The sequence below is a fragment of the Rattus norvegicus genome, chromosome 14 (assembly GCF_036323735.1).
Source record: "Rattus norvegicus strain BN/NHsdMcwi chromosome 14, GRCr8, whole genome shotgun sequence".
Lineage (NCBI taxonomy): Eukaryota > Metazoa > Chordata > Mammalia > Rodentia > Muridae > Rattus > Rattus norvegicus.
The window spans coordinates 91550127-91556743 of record NC_086032.1 but is presented as its reverse complement, the minus strand read 5'-3'; positions in this window follow the sequence as shown (position 1 = coordinate 91556743).

Genomic DNA, 6617 nt, shown 5'->3' with positions numbered 1-6617 from the left:
GATTGGGTTACCTCACTCAGAATGATATTTTCTAGTTCCATCCATTTGCCTATGAATTGCATGAAGTCACTGTTTTTGATAGCTGAGGAGTACACCACTGTGTAGATATACCACATTTTTTTAATCCATTCCTCTGTTGAAGGACATCTGGATTCTTTCCAGCTTCTTGCTATTATAAATAATATAATATAAATAGCTGATATGAACATAGTGGAGCATGTGTCTTTGTGGTATGTTGAAGCATCTTTTGTATATGCCCAGGAGAGGTATAGCTGGGTCCTCAGGGAGTGCAATGTTCATTCTTCTGAGAAACTGCCAGACCAATCTCCAGACTCGTTGTACCAATTTGCAATACCACCAAAAATGGTGGAGTGTTCCTCTTTCTCCACATCTTGGCCAGCATCTACTGCACCCTGAGTTTCTTATCTTAGCCATTCTGACTGGTGTGAGATGGAATCCCAGGGTCATTTTGATTTGCATTTCCCTTATGACTAAGGATGTTGAATATTTCTTTAGGTTCTTCTCAGCCATTCGATATTCCTCAGCTGAGAATTCTTTGTTTAGCTCTGTACCCCATTTTTAATAGGGTTATTTGGCTCTCTGGAGTCTAACTTCTTGAGTCTTTTTATATATTTTGGATATTAACCCTCTATCAGATATAGCATTGGTAGGATCTTTTCCCAATCTGTTGGTTGCTATTTTTTCCTAATGACTGTCTTTTGCCTTACAGAAGCTTTGCAGTTTTATGAGGTCCCATCTGTCAATTCTTGATCTAGAGAATAAGTCATTGGAATTTTGTTCAGGAAATTTTTCCCAGTGCCCATGTGTTCAAGATCTTACCCACTTTTTCTACTATTAGTTTGAATGTATCTGGTTTGACATGGAATTCCTTGATCCACTTGGACTTAAATTTTGTACAGGGCAATAAGCATGGATTGATTTGCATTATTCTGCATGCTGACCTACAGTTGAACCAGCACCATTTGTTGAAAATGATCTTTTTTTCCATTGGATGGTTTTACTTCCTTTGTCAAGATCAAGGGACCATAGGTGTGTGGGTTCATTTCTGGGTCTTCAATTCTGGTCCACTGATCTATCCGCCTATCTCTGTACCAATACCATATAGTTTTTGTCACTATTGCTCGGTAATAGTGCTTGAGGTCAGGTATGATGATTCCGCCAGAAGTTCTTTTACTGTTGAGTATAGTTTTCATTATCCTTGTTTTTTTTGTTATTCCAAATGTATTTGCAAATTGCTATTACTAACTCTATGAAGAATTGAGTTGTAATTTTAATGGGGAATGCATTGAATCTGTAGTTGCTTTTGGCAAGATGGTCGTCTTTACTATATTAATCCTGCCAATCATGAGCATGGGAGATCTTTCCATCTTTTGAAACCTTCAATTTCTTTCTTCAGAAACTTGAAGTTTTTGTCATACAGATCCCTCACTTTCTTAGTTAAAGTTACACCAAGGTATTTTATATTATTTGGGACTATTTTGAATGGTGTCATTTCCCTAATTTCCTTTTCAAACTGTTATTCCTTTGAGTAGAGGAAGGCTACCGATTTGTTAGAGTTAATTTTATACCCAGTCATTTTCTTGAAGTTGTTTATCAGGCTTAGTAGTTCTCTGGTGGAACTTTTGGAGTCATTTAATTATACTATCACATATATATATATATATATATATATATATATATATATATATATATATATATATATATATATCATACTATACTTCCTTTCCAATTACTGTCCTTTGACCTCCTTTTGTTGTCTGATTGCTCTAGCTAGGACTTTGAGAACTGTGTTCAATAAGTAGGAAGAGATTTGGCAGCCTTGTCTTGTCCCTGATTTTAGTGGGATTGCTTCAAGTTTCTCTCCATTTATTTGTGGTTACCTCCTGGATTGCTGTATATTGCTTGCACTACATTTAGGTATGGACCTTGAATTCCTGATCTTTCCAGGACGTTTTTCATGAAGGGGTGTTGAATTGTGTCAAATGCTTTCTCAGCATCTAATGAAATGATCATGTAGTTTTTATCTTTGAATTTGTTTATATAGTGAATTACCTTTTTGTATTTTCATATATTGAAACATCCCTGCATCCTTGGGATGAAGCCTACTTGATCAGGATGGATGATCGTTTTGACGTGCCCTTAGATTTGGTTTGCTAGAATTTTTTTTAATTATTTTTTTTATTAACTTGAGTATTTCTTATATACATTTCAAGTGTTATTCCCTTTCCCGGTTTCCGGGCAAACATCCCCCTCCCCCTCCCCTTCCTTATGGGTGTCCCCCTCCCAACCCTCCCCCCATTGCCGCCCTCCCCCCATAGTCTAGTTCACTGGGGGTTCAGTCTTAGCAGGACCCAGGGCTTCCCCTTCCACTGGTGCTCTTACTAGGATATTCATTGCTACCTATGGGGTCAGAGTCCAGGGTCAGTCCATGTATAGTATTTAGGTAGTGGCTTAGTCCCTGGAAGCTCTGGTTGCTTGACATTGTTGTACTTTTGGGGTCTTGAGCCCCTTCAAGCTCTTCCAGTTCTTTCTCTGATTCCTTCAACGGGGGACCTATTCTCAGTTCAGTGGTTTGCTGCTGGCATTCGCCTCTGTATTTGCTATATTCTGGCTGTGTCTCTCAGGAGCGATCTACATCTGGCTCCTGTCGGTCTGCACTTCTTTGCTTCATCCATCTTGTCCAATTGGGTGGCTGTATATGTATGGGCCACCTGTGGGGCAGGCTCTGAATGGGTGTTCCTTCAGTCTCTGTTTTAATCTTTGCCTCTCCCTTCCCAGCCAAGGGTATTCTTTTTCCTCATTTAAAGAAGGAGTGAAGCATTCACATTTTGATCATCCGTCTTGAGTTTCGTTTGTTCTAGGGATCTAGGGTAATTCAAGCATTTGGGCTAATAGCCACTTATCAATGAGTGCATACCATGTATGTCTTTCTGTGATTGGTTAGCTCACTCAGGATGATATTTTCCAGTTCCAACCATTTGCCTACGAATTTCATAAACTCGTTGTTTTTGATAGCTGAGTAATATTCCATTGTGTAGATGTACCACATTTTCTGTATCCATTCCTCTGTTGAAGGGCATCTGGGTTCTTTCCAGCTTCTGGCTATTATAAATAAGGCTGCTATGAACATAGTGGAGCACGTGTCTCTTTTATATGTTGAGGCATCTTTTGGGTATATGCCCAAGAGAGGTATAGCTGGATCCTCAGGCAGTTCAATGTCCAATTTTCTGAGGATCCTCCAGACTGATTTCCAGAATGGTTTTACCAGTCTGCAATCCCACCAACAATGGAGGAGTGTTCCTCTTTCTCCACATCCTCGCCAGCATCTGCTGTCACCTGAGTTTTTGATCTTAGCCATTCTCACTGGTGTGAGGTGAAATCTCAGGGTTGTTTTGATTTGCATTTCCCTTATGACTAAAGATGTTGAACATTTCTTTAGGTGTTTCTCAGCCATTCGGCATCCCTCAGCTGTGAATTCTTTGTTTAGCTCTGAACCCCATTTTTTAATAGGGTTATTTGTTTCCCTGCGGTCTAACTTCTTGAGTTCTTTGTATATTTTGGATATAAGGCCTCTATCTGTTGTAGGATTGGTAAAGATCTTTTCCCAATCTGTTGGTTGCCGTTTTGTCCTAACCACAGTGTCCTTTGCTTACAGAAGCTTTGCAGTTTTATGAGATCCCATTTGTCGATTCTTGATCTTAGAGCATAAGCCATTGGTGTTTTGTTCAGGAAATTTTTTCCAGTGCCCATGTGTTCCAGATGCTTCCCTAGTTTTTCTTCTATTAGTTTGAGTGTGTCTGGTTTGATGTGGAGGTCCTTGATCCACTTAAGCTTTGTACAGGGTGATAAGCATGGATCGATCTGCATTCTTCTACATGTTGCCCTCCAGTTGAACCAGCACCATTTGCTGAAAATGCTATCTTTTTTCCATTGGATGGTTTTGGCTCCTTTGTCAAAAATCAAGTGACCATAGGTGTGTGGGTTCATTTCTGGGTCTTCAATTCTATTCCATTGGTCTATCTGTCTGTCTCTGTACCAATACCATGCAGTTTTTATCACTATTGCTCTGTAATACTGCTTGAGTTCAGGGATAGTGATTCCCCCTGAAGTCCTTTTATTGTTGAGGATAGCTTTAGCTATCCTGGGTTTTTTGTTATTCCAGATGAATTTGCAAATTGTTCTGTCTAACTCTTTGAAGAATTGGATTGATATTTTGATGGGGATTGCATTGAATCTGTAGATTGCTTTTGGTAAAATGGCCATTTTTACTAAATTAATCCTGCCAATCCATGAGCATGGGAGATCTTTCCATCTTCTGAGGTCTGCTTCAATTTCTTTCCTCAGTGTCTTGAAGTTCTTATTGTACAGATCTTTTACTTGCTTGGTTAAAGTCACACCGAGGTACTTTATATTATTTGGGTCTATTATGAAGGGTGTCGTTTCCCTAATTTCTTTCTCGGCTTGTTTCTCTTTTGTATAGAGGAAGGCAACTGATTTATTTGAGTTAATTTTATACCCAGCCACTTTGCTGAAGTTGTTTATCAGCTTTAGTAGTTCTCTGGTGGAACTTTTGGGATCACTTAAATATACTATCATGTCATCTGCAAATAGTGATATTTTGACCTCTTCTTTTCCGATCTGTATCCCCTTGATCTCCTTTTGTTGTCTGATTGCTCTGGCTAGAACTTCAAGAACTATATTGAATAAGTAGGGAGAGAGTGGGCAGCCTTGTCTAGTCCCTGATTTTAGTGGGATTGCTTCAAGTTTCTCTCCATTTAGTTTAATGTTAGCAACTGGTTTGCTGTATATGGCTTTTACTATGTTTAGGTATGGGCCTTGAATTCCTATTCTTTCCAGGACTTTTATCATGAAGGGGTGTTGAATTTTGTCAAATGCTTTCTCAGCATCTAATGAAATAATCATGTGGTTCTGTTCTTTCAGTTTGTTTATATAACGGATCACGTTGATGGTTTTCCATATATTAAACCATCCCTGCATGCCTGGGATGAAGCCTACTTGATCATGGTGGATGATTGTTTTGATGTGCTCTTGAATTCGGTTTGCCAGAATTTTATTGAGTATTTTTGCATCGATATTCATAAGGGAAATTGGTCTGAAGTTCTCTTTCTTTGTTGTGTCTTTGTGTGGTTTAGGTATAAGAGTAATTGTGGCTTCGTAGAAGGAATTCGGTAGTGCTCCATCTGTTTCAATTTTGTGGAATAGTTTGGATAATATTGGTATGAGGTCTTCTATGAAGGTTTGATAGAATTCTGCACTAAACCCGTCTGGACCTGGGCTCTTTTTGGTTGGGAGACCTTTAATGACTGCTTCTATTTCCTTAGGAGTTATGGGGTTGTTTAACTGGTTTATCTGTTCCTGATTTAACTTCGATACCTGGTATCTGTCTAGGAAATTGTCCATTTCCTGCAGATTTTCAAGTTTTGTTGAATATAGGTTTTTATAGTAAGATCTGATGATTTTTTGAATTTCCTCTGAATCTGTAGTTATGTCTCCCTTTTCATTTCTGATTTTGTTAATTTGGACGCACTCTCTGTGTCCTCTCGTTAGTCTGGCTAAGGGTTTATCTATCTTGTTGATTTTCTCAAAGAACCAACTTTTGGTTCTGTTGATTCTTTCTATGGTCCTTTTTGTTTCTACTTGGTTGATTTCAGCTCTGAGTTTGATTATTTCCTGCCTTCTACTCCTCCTGGGTGTATTTGCTTCTTTTTGTTCTAGAGCTTTTAGGTGTGCTGTCAAGCTGCTGACATATGCTCTTTCCTGTTTCATTCTGCAGGCACTCAGCGCTATGAGTTTTCCTCTTAGCACAGCTTTCATTGTGTCCCATAAGTTTGGGTATGTTGTATCTTCATTTTCATTAAATTCTAAAAAGTTTTTAATTTCTTTAATTCTTCCTTGACCAGGTTATCATTGAGTAGAGCATTGTTCAATTTCCACGTATATGTGGGCATACTTCCCTTATTGTTATTGAAGACCAGTTTTAGGCCGTGGTGGTCCGATAGCACGCATGGGATTATTTCTATCTTTCTGTACCTGTTGAGGCCCGTTTTTTGACCAATTATATGGTCAATTTTGGAGAAAGTACCATGAGGAGCTGAGAAGAAGGTATATCCTTTTGCTTTAGGATAGAATGTTCTATAAATATCCGTTAAGTCCATTTGGCTCATGACTTCTCTTAGTCTGTCGACATCACTGTTTAATTTCTGTTTCCATGATCTGTCCATTGATGAGAGTGGGGTGTTGAAATCTCCCACTATTATTGTGTGAGGTGCAATGTGTGCTTTGAGCTTTAGTAAGGTTTCTTTTACGTATGTAGGTGCCCTTGTATTTGGGGCATAGATATTTAGGATTGAGAGTTCATCTTGGTGGATTTTTCCTTTGATGAATATGAAGTGTCCTTCCTTATCTTTTTTGATGACTTTTTGTTGGAAATTGATTTTATTTGATATTAGAATGGCTACTCCAGCTTGCTTCTTCTGACCATTTGCTTGGAAAGTTGTTTTCCAGCCTTTCACTCTGAGGTAGTGTCTTTCTTTGTCTCTGAGGTGTGTTTCCTGTAGGCAGCAGAATGCAGGGTC